Source organism: Eretmochelys imbricata, chromosome 1 (assembly GCF_965152235.1).
Source record: "Eretmochelys imbricata isolate rEreImb1 chromosome 1, rEreImb1.hap1, whole genome shotgun sequence".
Classification (NCBI taxonomy): Eukaryota; Metazoa; Chordata; order Testudines; family Cheloniidae; genus Eretmochelys; species Eretmochelys imbricata.
The window spans coordinates 150,687,462-150,704,806 of NC_135572.1; positions in this window are offsets into that span (position 1 = coordinate 150,687,462).

Genomic DNA, 17,345 nt, shown 5'->3' on the forward strand with positions numbered 1-17,345 from the left:
GCTTTACTGAATTTTCCACTTACATGTTGTTACAGAGTTTCAACAAACTTATATATGACTGGGATAGCCTGCCCATATTGGCCAGGAAAGGCCAATATTTGGAAGACAATTGCTTTACAGAAAATACTTGTAAAATCACCACAGTAGGTATTTGATTACTAAAGAAACACACAGATTTTTTCTATTGTAAATGCCAGCATTACAGACACGCACAAAGTATTACACTTAATAAGGGGGGGAGGGGGGGAAATCAAACGTACAAATACAGTGGTACTGCAGAAAATGATCTGGGGATCATAGTGGATCACAAATTGAATATGCGTCAATAGTGTGATACTATTGAGAAAAAAACAAATGTCATTCTGAGATGTATTACTATGCATGTCATATAAGTGATGCAGGAGGAAAATTGTTCTGCTGTACTGAACACTGATGATGTAACAAGAGATTTTGCTTTTAGCTGTTTTGAAAAACCTTGCAGCACCTTGACAGAGACCAGCAGAGAAAAACTGAAAAAAGGGGATTTAAATATCATAGAAATTTCACCTCTCCCCATTGATACAATTAAGGTGGTGACAGTATCAGGACACTTCAATTTGCATAAAACAGCAGTTTGTTTAAAGATTAAGGCTTTAGATAAATAGTAATTAGTAATAGTTTAAAGTTAGAAATCCAAAATGCAATAATCCTCCATGAAAGACACAGGGTTAGGGTATGGAAAATCCCAGCAACTCATAGGGAGGAGATTTGCTATCTAAAAATAGGTCAGAGAGAGGAGCTCTACCCAAGATGGCATCAGAGGGAGGAGCTTAGCTATCTAAAAGTAGGTCTGACATAATAGGAAGGCTCTGGAAATATGCTAATTAGAGGAAGCTGATTGGCTAAGACAGGCTAATGAATTATGTTAATGAAACGACCTTGAGAGAGCAAGTAACATATAAGGCCGACAACTAGCAGGCTGACTGTAGTGAGTTTGAGGCTTTGTGGAAGAATGGAAGCTACCTGAGAAGAAGAATAAGAAGTTCCCAAAAGCAGCTACCTGGAAAAGCAGCAGCAGAATTCTAAAGGTCACCATGGCAATGGCTTTAATAGCAGTGCAATCAGCAGCCCCTCACAGCACTAACAGCCAGCAGCAACTGCTGTTACACCTGAAGCAGCAGTTACGAAAATTCTGGCCTTGACAATCACCATCCTTAACGTCATCATGATGTTCACGATCTGATCAACATGATCAGAAGGACCTTTAAAATGAAACACAGGGAGCTTGGATAGGAGTATATGTCTGATTTTTCCATCTATCATTAAGGAGTGTGTGGGTCTGTCTGTAAATAAAGCTGGATGCCTGTGTTTTGAGTTAAATCTCCCCTACCCATCCTGTGACCACTTGGCCAGTGCTCACAGGATATTAAAAGTTTACATGTTAGATGTTAAATATGGAGATATTAAATGTTAACTATTAAATATTAACTGCCAAATGTTGGTACTGAGTGAATAATCCTCCCTATGTATAATTCTACTGTGTTTTAATACGTTTTATGTATTCATTCTTGCTTCTATTAAATATACAGTAACAACTTTTTTTAAAAAAATAAATAATTCTTATGTTTTCAACAATTTCTGCTTGTATGTGTCAATCATCCTTTATTAATGATCTGGATTATGGGATTAATTGCACCCTCAGCAAGTTTGCAGATGACACTAAAATGGAGGGAGAGGTAGATATGCTGGAGGGTAGGGATAGGGTCCAGAGTGACCTAGACAAATTGGAGGATTGGGCCAAAAGGAATCTGATGCGGTTCAACAAGGACAAGTGCAGAGCCCTGCACTTAGAAAGGACGAAACCCATGCACTGCTACAGGCTGGGGACCAACTGGCTAAGTGGCAGTTCTGCAGAAAAGGACCTGGGGATTATAGTGGACGAGAAGCTGGATATGAGTCAGCAGTGTGCCCTTGTTGCCAAGAAGGCCAACAGCATATTGAGCTCAATTAGTAGGACCATTGCTAGCAGACTGAGGGAAGTGATTATTCCCCTCTATTCAGCATTGGTGAGGCCACACCTGGAGTACTGCATCCAGTTTTGGCCCCCCCACTACAGAAGGGATGTGGACAAATTGGAGAGAGTCCAGCGGAGGGCAACAAAAATGATTAGGGGGCTGTGGCACATGACTTACAAGGAGAGGCTGAGGAAACTGGGGTTATTTAGTCTGCAGAAGAGAGGAGTGAGGGGGGATTTGATAGCAGCCTTCAACTTCCTGAAGGGGGGTTCCAAGGAGGATGGAGCTAGGCGGTTCTCAGTGGTGGCAGATGAAAGAACAAGAAGCAATGGTTGGATATCAGGAAACACTATTTCATTAGGAGGGTGGTGAAGCACTGGAATGGGTTACCTAGGGAGGGGGTGGAATCTCCATCGTTAGAGGTTTTTAAGGCCCGGCTTGACAAAGCCCTGGCTGGGATGATTTAGTTGGTATTGGATTGGACTAGATGACCTCCTAAGGTCTCTTCCAACCCTAATATTCTATGATTCTATGGAAGGCTGTATCCGTGTCCTTTCAGGGGTTAGCAAGACTAACTTGCTCTGGGGAGCCATCTGTGGATCAGAGACAGGCCTCTGGTAACACCCTGGCAATTCCTTTAGGGTGGGCCACAACCTTGTTACCCTTTAGTTAAATTAGAAGCATTATCATAGGCTAATTTAATTTAATTTAAAATTTAGGGTAACAGTTAGGCCTCAGCTGGAGTACTATGTCCACTTTAGGGCACCTCTCTTCAAGAAAGATGTGAACAAATTGAAGAGTGTTCAGAGGAGAGCAACAAAAATAATAGAAGGTTTAGAAAAACCGGACCTAGGAGGAAAAGTTGAAAGAATTAGGCATGTTAAGTCTAGAGAAGAGAAGACTTAAGGAGGACATGACAACAGTCTTCAAATATGTAAAAGGTTGTATATAGAGGATGGTTATCAATTGTTCTCTATGTCCACCAAAAGGTAGGACAAGAACTAATCAGCTTTATCTGCAGTAAGGGAGATTAAGGTTAGATATTAGGAACACATTTTCTAACTCTAAGGCTTGTTAAGCACTGGAACTGGTTATTTAGGGAGGTTGTGGAAGCCCCATAATTGAAGGTTGTTGTTTTTTTAAGAACAGGTAGACAAAACACCCATCAGGGATTGTCTAGGTATACATAATTCTGGACTAGATGACCTCGGAGCTCTTTTAGGTCTGTAATTGAGTAACCAGGGAGGTTGAAGTGTTCTCCGACTGGTTTTTGAATGTCATTAAAAGAAAAGACGCAATTCTTCAACAAAAAAACTTCAAAAACAGACTCCAACGAGAAACTTCAGAACTGGAATTAATTTGCAAACTGGACACCATTAAATTAGGCTTGAATAAAGACTGGGAGTGGATGGGTCAAGACACAAAGTAAAAACTATTTCACCATGCTAACTTTTCCCCAACTGTTACTCACACCTTCTTGTCAACTGTTTGAAATGGATCATCCTGATTATCATTACAAAAGTTTTTTTCTCCTGCTAATAGCCCACCTTAATTGATTAGTCTCGTTAGAGTTGGTACGGCAACACCCATTTTTTCATGTTCTCTGTATATATCTTCCTACTATATTTTCCACTGGATGCATCTGATGAAGTGGGCTTTAGCCCATGAAAGTTTATGCCCAAATAAATTTGTTAGTCTCTAAGGTGATACAAGTACTCCTCATTCTTTTTATTAAAAGTAATTAATTCAGGGAAGAATAAAATGTGATGGCCGGTCAATGAGTGTGATGGAAAGGGTAGCATGATCTATAGGAGAAGACAGTGAAGGCAAAGATAAGCAAGAGCTTCAGGAAAAGGACCTCAAAATTAGAGAAGTTTCAGAATACAGAGGACTGAGTGAGAATTGCAAGGGTGACCATGTGACAACATGTGCTACAAAGAAATTAACCTGGAACCATCCACTTTTCTTTATGTGATCTGAGAGAAAGATGCACTATGATGGAGAGAAATGATGGAGATATACAGTAAGGCTATATACACAGTGAAGGGTTAATCACAAACAAAACTCCTTGAAATTAATCTAATAAGTGAATACAATGCCCTCTATTTATCTTTGGGTTTCTGTAGTGCCAAACAGTAAAGTATCTCAGCATTTCTTAGGTATTAAATCTGTTTGGTGAGGTTCCTAATGTATTTCAGAAATGTTTCTGTTCTCACCTCCTTTGATGCTATCCTTAGGGGAATATGTATATATTAAAGTCATCAACACATATTAATTTGTAGTCTATTCTCAAGTTCACAGATACCACTAGCACAATAGATACAAAATTCTTAAACACGTATATTTATGTACCTGACTTTCAACTGATTCCTACAGAAGCAAATTTACCAATTAACATTAGCCTGTTAACAACTCTCAATTGACCTAACTGTAGTATCCAAGGCATGCAATTCTTTTCAGATAAAGTAAATATGTTAGTCTTCTCACTCACATCTATACACTAGACTAGTCAATAGAGTTCCTATCATGGCCTAGGCCTTCTGAATATAGCTGCTGTCAAATGTATGGAAACTGTTTTAACTAGTCCACCTTTAAAGACACATTGTTTAAAACCAGCATCAAGAAGACTTTTCATAAAACAAATTTCAATTACAAGTAACAATTTTAATGTCTTCTGTAATGAAAAACAACTTAAAATGTTAAGCTGTCAGATGCCAGCATTCAATGAGGTTATTTGCCTCTGCATTACCACTCAGCTGGCTAATTTTGATATGGGATGAAAAACAGCACAAATCTACTGTGTTAAATTTCTGAAATTACCATTAATTTAATGCATTCTCTACTGTAAATTAATTAAAATGCTGCTGCTTCTTCAAGTTGTTCGTTAGTTGGCATACAACTCTTTTTGTACCTGCATTTTCTGAACAACCTATCCTGAAGGACGACCCATCACTCTCACAGATCTTGGGAGATAGGCCAGTCCTTGCTTACAGACAGCCCCCCAACCTGAAGCAAATACTCACCAGCAACCACACGCCACACAACAGAACCACTGACCCAGGAACCTATCCTTGCAACAAAGCCCGTTGCCAACTGTGCCCACATATCTATTCAGGGGACACCATCATAGGGCCTCATCACATCAGCCACACTATCAGAGGCTCGTTCACCTGCACATCTACCAATGTGATATATGCCATCATGTGCCAGCAATGCCCCTCTGCCATGGACATTGGTCAAACTGGACAGTCTCTACGTAAAAGAATAAATGGACACAAATCAGATGTCAAGAATTATAACATTCATAAACCAGTCGGAGAACACTTCAATCTCTCTAGTCATAGAATCATAGAATATCAGGGTTGGAAGGGACCTCAGGAGGTCATCTAGTCCAACCCCCTGCTCAAAAGCAGGACCCATCCCCAATTAAATCATCCCAGCCAGGGCTTTGTCAAGCCTGACCTTAAAAACTTCTAAGGAAGGAGATTCCACCACCTCTCTAGGCAAAGCATTCCAGTGTTTCACCACCCTCCTAGTGAAAAAGTTTTTCCTAAAATCCAACCTAAACCTCCCCCACTGCAACTTGAGACCATTACTCCTTGTCCTGTCCTCTTCCACCACTGAGAATAGTCTAGAACCATCCTCTCTGGAACTACCTCTCAGTAGTTGAAAGCAGCTATCAAATCCCCCCTCATTCTTCTCTTCCGCAGACTAAACAATCCCAGTTCCCTCATCTTCTCCTCATAAGTCAGGTGTTCCAGACCCCTAATCATTTTTGTTGCCCTTCGCTGGACTCTTTCCAATTTATCCACATCCTTCCTGTAGTGTGGGGCCCAAAACTGGACACAGTACTCCAGATGAGGCCTCACCAATGTCAAATAGAGGGGGACAATTACGTCTCTCGATCTGCTCGCTATGCCCCTACTTATACATCCCAAAATGCCATTGGCCTTCTTGGCAACAAGGGCACACTGCTGACTCATATCCAGCTTCTCGTCCACTGTCACCCCTAGGTCCTTTTCCGCAGAACTGCTGCCTAGCCATTCGGTCCCTAGTCTGTAGCTGTGCATTGGGTTCTTCCGTCCTAAGTGCAGGACCCTGCACTTATCCTTATTGAACCTCATCAGATTTCTTTTGGCCCAATCCTCCAATTTGTCTAGGTCCCTCTGTATCCTATCCCTGCCCTCCAGCATATCTATCACTCCTCCCAGTTTAGTATCATCCGCAAATTTGCTGAGAGTGCAATCCACACCATCCTCCAGATCATTTATGAAGATATTGAAGTCCCTCGACTTCTGACCTAAAAGTGGCTATTCTTCAACAAAAAGACTTCAAAAACAGACTGCAACAAGAGACTGATGAATTGGAATTAATTTGCAAATTGGATACAATTAACTTAGGCATGAATAAAGACTGAGAGTGGATGTGTCATTACACAAAGTAAAACTATTTCCCCTTGTTTATTTCCCCCCCCGCTTCCTCAGACATTCTTGTCAATTGCTGGTAATGCCCCACCTTCATTATCACTACAAAAGCTTTCCCCATCCCTCCCTCCCCTGCTGGTAATAGCTCATCTTACCTGATCACTCTTGTTACAGTCTGTATGGTAACACCCATTGTTTCATGTTCTCTGTGTATATAAAATCTGCCCACTTTATTTTCCATTGCACGCATCCGATGAAGTGAGCTGTAGCTCACAAAAGCTCATGCTCAAATAAATTTGTTAGTCTCTAAGGTGCCACAAGTCCTCCTTTTCTTTTTGTGGATACAGACTAACACGGCTGCTACCCTGAAACCTGAACAAACATGGAAACTCCTAAAATGTCATCTTAAATTTCTCTACTTTCAAATCAATATATTGTTTAAAATTACGTTTCTATGCAGCAGTAGCCTTTTTATTTCTTTATTTTTTCACACAGTACAATAAGAATTACTTTAATATAGACTTTCCATGTGGTTTGTTTCTTTTATAATGCCAAATAGGCTAAAACCATGCCATAAGTGTTAATCAACAATCCAAAACAAATTTTGGATATGATCCAATGCCTTTACATGGGGAGCTTTTCCACTGATTTCACGGAATATTGATCAAGCTCTTAAAGACTGCTTTCTGCCCTTATACGTGCATTTGTGCCCTTAAACATCCCATTGCTAGAGGCAGTCCTTAGAAATAAAGTTTATAGTCCTTAGAAATAAAATGGGGAGTTGATGTAAAGACAGAAACAAACTATTTCTACTGTCTGAGCTGTTCTTTTACAATACAGTCCACTTCTTAGTCCTAAGAAGGAAGCACTTTCCATTGCCAACAGTGAACAGCAATTTTCACAGTTGCCATTGCCACCGATGGTTGCATGTGCTGGTTACATCTCTTATGACAAGTGCTCACTTAAAGATTCTAATGCCCATCTCATCCTATTATTCAGGTGAACAACTCCAGAATGGAATTTCAGCTGAGAGCTCTGTGCTTCCGCTATTACTGTGAATCCTAGCATGGGAAAAGATCTTCATGTCTTTTGACAAATTAAAGCCAAATCAGGCACAGCAAATCAAACGTGCCTCTACGACAGTACTACCCATAACAGCTTAGACAATAAGACACCGATTCTGTGTCGCTGGAGGACACAGAAGTATTTATTAAACAGCAGAAAGGTGTTCATATATCATATCACAGCCTCAACCATTTTCTAAATAGGACTAATCAGACAGTTAGGTTTCAGATAAAAGAATGTCCAAACAAGTGGCTGTTGTATATTTGTTTCTCAGCGACTAAAACTGTTTATTTCTAAAGATCTTTGGCACATAGAAATAAAAAAATGTATTATCATTCAAAATGATGTTCATGTAGCAACAAATGGAAAAAACAGTGGGGAGGGAGGGTGAATTAACTTGGTTAATATTTAAACATCTCAATACAATTCAAGAAAGGAAACAAATTATGACTGAATGAATCATCATACATTACTGAAAACAAATATTAGGTATTTGTAGAAGGCTTATCCTTGGTATGTTTAGTTTTAACAATGGAGAAGATAGTCTGAACACAAGAATTTTCATCTCATAAGGTCTCTTACAATTGCTCACAAAAGCAAAGTGAGCCTTTTTAATATTTATGCATTCTTCTAGGAAAACTCTTCTGGTGCCTACTGATGAATAATATCTGCAGCATCCACATAATTCATGATTTTTTAAAAATAAGTTTATCATTTTCTAATTATATTCACAATTCTCTATCAATTAAAGTTAATAACCATGATCAGACATAGCATTTTATTGATCTCATAACTACACATTCAAGAAAAGTATAAGCAAACAGGACACATTATCTGATCCTATCCCCATTTGAGTTAACGGCAAAACTCAAATTTACTTCAAAGGGAGTGGGAACAGGCCCAAGTTGCACCGAGCCACATGCATTGGTGGATTTCCTTTCCCTTACAGTATATTGTGGAAATGCTAAATGAGTGGTTTTCAACTTTTACAGCTAAATCATCTACCCTCATTGTCTACAGAAGCAGCTGGGTGAGAGTGGGGTGCACAGGAGGGTTGCCACTGCCTGATACAGAACCAATTTTTGGTCTGTCGCAGGCCAGGTGTACTTTATAGTGTGGTGGATGTTTTAGAATAGGTACTCTGGCTATGGCCTCAAGAAGTTGAAGCGCAATAGTGCTCCAGCCGGAATCCCTACTGCCCTAACATATTCCTATGGGGGTGGGAGCTGGATACGTCATGCCAGCTAGGGACACTGCCACAGATTAGTGCAAAGGGATGGGATCACAGGATTTTTTTTTTTTTAAATAGGAGGGAAGGGACAGAAAGAATCTCACTCCTCCTGAGCTTTCTTTCCAAGGGGGGATCTACACACAAACTTGCACCAAAGTAACACAAACTCTGAATTCAAAACAATTTAACTATTTCAGTCCAACCAAGCCTGCATGTGGACATTCATATCTTGCAGAAACCAGTTTGAGCCAAACTGACTTAATCGGAAGTACATGTGGCCACACACAGGTTTGCGCTAAAACAACTAAAAGCAGGTTTAGGACACTGATTTACTTCAATGCCTGAGAGTTTGTGGGTTGACCAGCCTTTAGGCACTTCATCATGATCACTTTAGTCAATCATAAGTCCTGAAGAGCAACAGCATCTTCCTTCTGAGCTCAAGTGAGTCACTTCAGTGACTCATCTGGTCTCTGGCTCTGATAAAAAGTGGCTTCACCTTCACCAGAGACCAGGTCTGACACACATTAGAAGAGAAAAGTAACATGTCACCATGCTATCAGTCCCAACCACAAAAAACAAGGGTAAGCATTGCCAGCACAGAAGCTAAAGTACATGTCAGTTTTTCAGGTCATTGGACTGCTGCCCACTTAGAGCAGAGGGGAATGAAAATTAATAGCTCTCCTGAGGGAAAATATACAAATAAAGCCAGGGAAATGTATATGAATCAGCCTATAAAATAACAATAGTTCTTACAGTGTTAGTTTGACCTGACATTTCAGTTTCCTTTCAATACACCCTGTGCTGCAAAATGTCTTGGATTGAATTTCAAAAGGCAGGTTTTATTAGGTTTCCCTCACTTACAAAGACTTGCTGTCACTTCTTAGTAGCTTTATAATGTTTCTCTTGAAGAAGGCAGTCATTTAGTTGCCAGATCACGCTAATGCTAGCTGGTTTAGAAATCATTATAATTTTAATTGTTGATGCTACAGGAGGGAAAACAATTTTACAACAATGTATTAATTAAAAACAAGTACCAACAGCCTTAATCACACTGTCACTAGGATATGGGTGTTCTATGCTATATTCATGCTATTCCTTCTCAAGCATCTATCAAGAGACTATGCCTGGAAACTGACCAGCTGCTAGGTCCTATCTGTTTTAGAATCATAGAATCATAGAATCATAGAATATCAGGGTTGGAAGGGACCCCTGAAGGTCATCTAGTCCAACCCCCTGCTCGAAGCAGGACCAATTCCCAGTTAAATCATCCAATTATCCATTAGGTCTAACAATATTCATCCCACAATTACATAAATAATTTAAGGTTATCCAGTTTCTAATTGCATTTTTAAAAACACTGAAACACTAAACCATATGCCTTTTAAATGTTTAATTTGCAACTATCTGTTAAAATATTTTTCCACACACAATGTTATCGAGTATGTGTGGTTTCGTTTATCCAGTAGCAATTCTATCTGAGCATAGTTGGACTTGCCTTGCCGTGCCTTCAATTTTTTGCCTCCTGCTATAAAAAGAAGCAAACACTAGAATATACAGAGTACATGATCCTATTGGAGTATGAAAATGGTGCAGAAATGCTCTCTCCAAAGACCTGAAGATGTTTTACAAGGGTGACCAGATAGCAAGTGTGAAAAATCGAGATCAGGGTAGAGGGTAATAGGTGCCAAGGTAAGAAAAAAGCCCCGAATATCAGGACTTTCCCTATAAAATCAGGACATCTGGTCACCCTGTTTGACTTCAAACTACACCATTACTTTTCTCAAAATATCTGGCCACCCTATAACTATACTCTTTCATGCTATAAGTGCTGTGTTTCTCTACCCCATTAGTTGAGTTCCATGTGGTTTTAGAGAGGCCTGGGGAAATAGCAAGTGAATATTCTTTTTGGGAGTGGTGCCACTATTACCAGCTTCAGGGGAAACAAGTTGTGTGAGGGCTCTGGCTACATTAAAGAATTGTTTGGATTTTTAGGACAAAGTGGTTCCATCTCCTTTATTTGGATACCTCTGATGCTACAGTACAAAAGACCTAACAGCATCTCCTTGATCATGGCCTGATGTCTGAGGTATCTGCCGAGTGTGAGTCCTGTACATCCCAAGCAACCAGGGACGTGGTGGAGTGCTCTGAAGGAAGCCCGGTGCTCCTGTGGAGGTCAGTCAGTCTGTGTTTGTAGGCCTTATGTTACACTACAATCAATGTCCCTTTGCCAGCATTTGTAGCTGTGTTCAGGATCTCAGCAGGGCCTCATTCTCATCTCTTCTCCGAGGTAAGCAATGTGAAAGTGACAGGGCTTTAGAGGGAGGAATAAAATAGGTAGATTGGGAACCACAAAGGAAACTCCCAACCTCCTAAGAGGAAATGTTCTTGAATTTGTTCAGCCATTCCTCTGCTCTGGATGTACTAAAACAAAGTATTACAGAAGGACACCTACCTTATTTCAATCATTGTGAGCGTTCCTACCCTATGTCAGCCGATTTGGGCTTCCCTGCTACAGTTGGCACTTCCTGTCATGCAGACAGTCAAACTTGCAAGCTGAATGTTCTACCTGTGACTGACGAGACAGTTTCCAGCAGGTTGGATTTTCTCTACAGCTGTCTTCACCTCTCACCTGTTTTTCTTCTCTTCAGTTCTCCAGTGTTTGTTTATTTTCTTAACCCACTGAATTGACTACCTCTTTCCTTCTCCCATTCCTTTCTCCCCTTCCTCCTTTTTTTTCCTGTACATGTTCTCTCCTCGCTTTGCATTGAACTACACGAGCCCAAGAATTTCATTCTTTATTTCTAAGAGAACTATTTATCATTGGAACTTTTATTCTGTCCTCTTTAAGCAGTGTGCTCTTAAGGCCCCTTCTTGAATTAATCCTGGGGTAGCTTCTTTACTGCTGATGAACTGGTCACAGTCCTAGACAGCTCACCCTGGGATACTGGTTGACTGACTTGATTGATAAAAATTGTGTTGTGTCTTGGCTAAGGCCAAGAGAGGCCATAAAGAGATGAGTGGAGAACAAGACAGCTAGCTCCTTGCTTTGATGGTCTGTTTCCAAGGCAGGCATCTACATTTGTTTCAATGAAAGAGGCTAACAACTGAAGAATCTCCATGCAGTAGTGGATGCTGCTGTGTAGTGATGCTCCTGTCCTGCTTTCAAAACCCGATCAGCCTTCCTCAGACTGAACGTTCTGTCAACCCCAGTATCACTGCAGTGCCCTCACTAATAAGATTTAAATCACTACTGGTGACTTGTGAAGCCTCTTCAGTCACATCAGGCCAAATTCCACCTACACATGCACAGTTGAAACATGAAGCATGGTTGAACCCACACGACTGAAAAGATAATTTGACCCAGTATTTTTAAACAAGATAGCTTCCCTCATCCCATACACATACTTTTAAAGTTATAGTTAAAGCTTTCCAAAGCCCTGAAACTACTTTCAATCATATTTTTGAATTATATTATTTCTGAACACAGACTGACCGTCAGATCAAAATGTGTGACACACCATACTGTGAATGTGAAAGGGGACATAAAACTGATTTGGACAATTGAGAGGAAGGATAAAGAGCAGTCACTGAATTGGCATACTGCCCAGTTTATACCTTCTCAGGGGAAGTCTCTCCCCTATAAGTTTAATCAGCTTTATAAACAGTATGTGTCTCAGCACATGAGTCTTCTACTTAGAAAATGCAAACATTGAACTCAAAGTGCAGGGTATAGATTCACCTTTCAAATAATCAAGATTTGTTTAATCATGAATACACAGTGTTTGACTGTGAGCTATGGTAAGGTCACAAAACTCAGACTGATCGGGACAGTAGCTGATGTCAAAGCAGGTTTTAGGAGGAGGAAATTGAAAAAAAAAAGTACTCCTTAATCTAGCAACTCACATGCTATCAGAAACCATTACTGAATTCATTTGCAGAAAACTTTGCTATCAATAAATACTACTTGATCACATGCAGCAGTTCAAATTAATACTACCAAAACATTTCTTTATTAATAACATTTTGACATCCTAGAATGGAAGACACTGCAGATGTGCAAATACTTAACATATTAATGAATTTAGGTTCAAGCCACCCCTATGAAGTAGGACATTTTTATCCCTAATTAAATACAGGGAAACTGAGACAAAAAGAAGTTAAGGGATTTAACCAAAGTTGCATAGAGGACAGTCCTCCACCAGTAATATATATAGCTGGTGTTACTTTCCCAATACTGTGGAGATGAGTGAAACTGTCTGGGAGGAAATAAATTGTGAATGAAAAATGTGAAAGAAAATTGGAGTTCTTGAAGAAAAGTTTATTAGATGGCCACGGTCCAGAGAGGACATCTTTGGCTAAAAACCCATCCTGGTACAGTGGCAAATTGAAGGCAGCAATAAGAAATAAAAAGGCAATATAAAACAAATGTAAAAAAGAGGAGGTAGATAGCAATCGGAATAAATTAGAAGGTATGACATATAGAAAATTGATTAAAATGACTGGAGATAATATAGACTCCAGGAAACGTACCTCAAAGAGAACAATGGCTGGGCTATTAGTTGGGAAAGGCCTATCTGCATTCCTCCAGCCAGGCCATTGGGGTTCTTTTTCTGAGTCTGGAGCCTAACATCTAAAAGGACATTAAGCCATAGAAATCCTTGCCTGGAGAGGAAGGGGGCATCTCAGACAGATGCAGAGATGGCATCAGGTTGTCAGTCTAAGGTGGAGAACATTTGTAACATTATCTGATTAAAATATGACCGTGCAAATCATTGTTGCTACCACTGTTATATAACTGCAATGAATCTTATACAAAGTGTGCCAAGGAGGTGTCAATAGAAAAGGTTAAGCGGCTTGCAGGCTAAATGGCCCAGAGTCAACCTTTAGAGACATGTTAGAAAAGTATGTGAATGGTAATTAGGGTCACTGCATGCTAGATAGGCTAGAACTTTGAAATGCAAACCTGTATTGTTAGAGAATTAGAGGTGATACTAACTGTATGTGTTAACTTATATCTTGTTAGATATTAGCCAAGTAAACAGACAGTTACTGTCTGTCACTATAGCTATTGATTCAGAGATCAAAAAGTAATATTAACATTTACATGAACTGTACACATAGTAATATCACTGTATCCATCTCTCTTTGAAATGTAGAGCCTGTGAATGGTGGAAAAACAGGCAATTGCCTTATGTTAATCCATGTAGCTAATTACCGGTGATGCTTAGGAAACAGGTCTACTTCAAAGTCTCCATGATTACCTATTGTTCACCTAAGGATTCTGACCTGTCAAGAGGAGGTCTCGAACTGTATAAAAACCCCTTGGGTCGTGATCCTTTTTATCTCAGATCTGCTTAATGCTTCATGCTGGGGAAGCTTAAGTTATAAGGCTGAGATCTCCAGTCCTGACTGGATCACCTTGAATATGGACATTGGAGTATAATTTATGGACTAATTCTGAAAGAACCCTTTGCAACTACAAAGCTCACCATCTCTACTATGAATCTAATCTCAAGAACTGTACTCATGTCTGTACGTATTGTGATCTTTTAACCAATACTCTCTCTCTCTTTTCTTTTTTAATACATTTTAGTTTAGTTAATAAGAATTGGCTGTAAGCATGTATTTGGGTAAAATCTGGAATACTCATTAACCTGGCAGGTATTATGTCCAATACTTTGGGATTAGTAGAATTTTCTTATATGATGAATAAGATTTTCAGTAATCCTCATCATATTTGAGTTTGGTGTCTGGATGGAGGCCTGAGGCTGGGTTACTTTAAGGGAACTGTGTTGTTGGCTTCTGGGTAACCGGTGAGGTATTACAGAAACCGTTTTGTGCTGGCTTGGTTAATCTAAGTATTGGAATATTCATCAGCTTTGGGGATTGTCTGCCTCATTCTTTGCAGTTCACCCTAATTGAGTGACCTCAATGCGGCTCCCCTGGGACTCCGATCACAACTTGTAGGATGTGTCTGAGCCAGCTAGGCTTGCCTAAGTTATGGGGGAATTGATAGGGTCTGCATCTTGGCTAAAGATTTACAGCCCTTTTATGGTCCTAACTCTTTTCCCTGCTTGCCATATACCTTTGGGCACATAGACAATAAGTTTATTGGAAGGAGCTATTTTGAATCACGTTAATCAGCCACTGGTCACAGGCTCCCAGAGCGAAGTGTCTTGCAGGTACCAATTACAGTTGGGCCTTCCAAGTTAAGATGACTGGAAATGGGATCTGCCACTCCGAGATCCAGGCTAAGAGTGGTAGAACCATGGAGTTCCACCTGGAAAGAGATGTATCTGTCCACTGAGTGTGTGTGCCCATGTGAGGGACTGCAAGACATTCTATGGCATTGCTCAGCCTGTACCCATGCCAGGACGAAGGGATTACAGTTTTGAAGCTTAGTGATCAAGTCTAAAGTGGGGTGAGCCTCAGAGCTCCACTCTGGGAGAAGGGCAGGTAGAGGCCTGTCACGTGGAAAGAGCACCTATGGGAAGATCACCGGTGCAGCTCACCTCTGAACCAGCACATCAGTCAACATGTTTTTATGGAAAATAGGTCTTGTCAAGCACCCTGATTTCATTCTTTGATGAGATTACAAGTTTGGTTGATAAAAGTAACTGCATAGACAGAACAGACTTTTGTAAGGCATTTTATTTAGTAGTGCACAACATTCTAATTAAAAAAATTAGCACTATACAAATCAATAAATACCTGTTAAATGGATTAAGGGCTGTCTAACTGACAGATGTCAAAAAGTAGTTCTCAGCAGTGAACCATCATCCAGTGAGGGATATGGAGTTCTGCAAGGACTGGTATTAAGCCTCAGGCTATTCAACATTTTCATCAGTGATCCAGAATTAAATATAAAATGCTGCTTATAAAATTTGCAGGTGACGCAAAGATTGGCGGAGTGGAAAATATTGATGAGGACAGAACAGTGATGCAGAGATCTGGATTGCTTGGTAAACTAGGCCCATTCAAACAACATGTGTTTTAAGACAGCCAAATACAAAGTTATACATCTAGGAACAAGGAACCCGGACACATTAAAGAATGGAGGACTGTATCCTGCAAAGCAGTGATTCTAGAAAGGAATTATGGAACATAGCGGCCAAGCAACTCAACATGAGCAATGCTGTAGAAGAGTATGAAGGTGATGGAGGAGACCAATTCTACACATTTTAAAAAGCACGTTGAAAGATTTGAGAGGGTGCAGCAAAGAGCCACAAAATGATGTGAGGGATGGAGAAAATGCCTTACAGTGAGAGATTTAAAGAGCTTATCTGTTTAGTGTATCAAAAAAGAAGACTGAGCAGTGATTTGAAGTCAGTGCATAAGTACCTTCGTGGAGAGAAATACTGGGTACAGGGCTGGATTACCCAGTAGGCAGACTAAGCATGTGTTTAGGGCACCACCAAAGCAGGGAGCACCAAAAAAAATGAGATTTTTTTTTGAAAAAAATTGATATTTGATATTTCCAAAAAAAGCATTGAAGTAGTCATCATGGGAAAAATCAGAACTTTGTTAGACTTCCTTACACTCCACTACAGATTCTTCCCCCATTTTTCTGTTCTCTTTTTATTACTTATCCCCACCTAAACCAGGGGGGCATCCTACTAACGTAGATCGAAATAATGCGAAGAAATCAGATACTGTCATGTATTGCAATAAATTTATGTTTTATTATTGATATATTCTTCTGAGTTATACGTACTTGATTCAATTTTTCTCTTTCATATATATATATATATATATATATATATATATATACACACACACACACACACACACACACACACAAAAATAGTGTACGTTGAGTAATTTTTTTTTTTTTAAGTTCAAATAACTGAGATAAGGGGCAGGATGAAACGTAACCAACTGAGTGGAGCACAGAAACGTAAACTGGCAGAAGAAAAGAAACAAAAAACAGCAAAATTTTTCAAAGCTGACATCATTTTTCAAAGCGAATCCATCAGAAGCAACATCTTCTTTCAGTAGCACAGACATCGTTCTAAAACCTCTAGGTGTTTCAGAGACTGACCCTTCTTCTACTGGTGAAGCAAACACCATTCCAGAATATGTGGATGTGTCAGAGACTGTAACTGATCATCCTACTCCTGGTGGTAAAACAGACATTGTTCTAGAAAGTGTGTATGTGTCAGAGATTAAACCTGCTCAAGCTGTAAATAATAGGAGAAAAGATCCTGGTATGTCGGTTGATTTCAGTACCGATGATGTAGCTTACTGGATAGATCGTGGACCAAATGACTGTCAACACCACACTGGGCCATTTGAAAAATCACATCAGACTTTTACCAATGGCAAACAAACAAGATATTGTCCACAAAAAAATATTTTTTGGCATGAAAGCGAATGGTGAGAAATACACCTGAGAATGGCTACTGTATTCACCATCAACAGGGTCTGTGTACTGTTTTGTTTGCAAACTTTTTGCATATAAACCTTCAACATCCCGGTTTGCTGCAAATGGATTTAGTGACTGGCGGAATACTGTTTTAATTGAACAACACGAAAATAGCACTACTCACAGGGATTCAATGTTGACATATTTAAATCGAAGACAGGGCTTTGGATTGACACAAAAATTGGAAGAACAACTTAAAGGGGAGC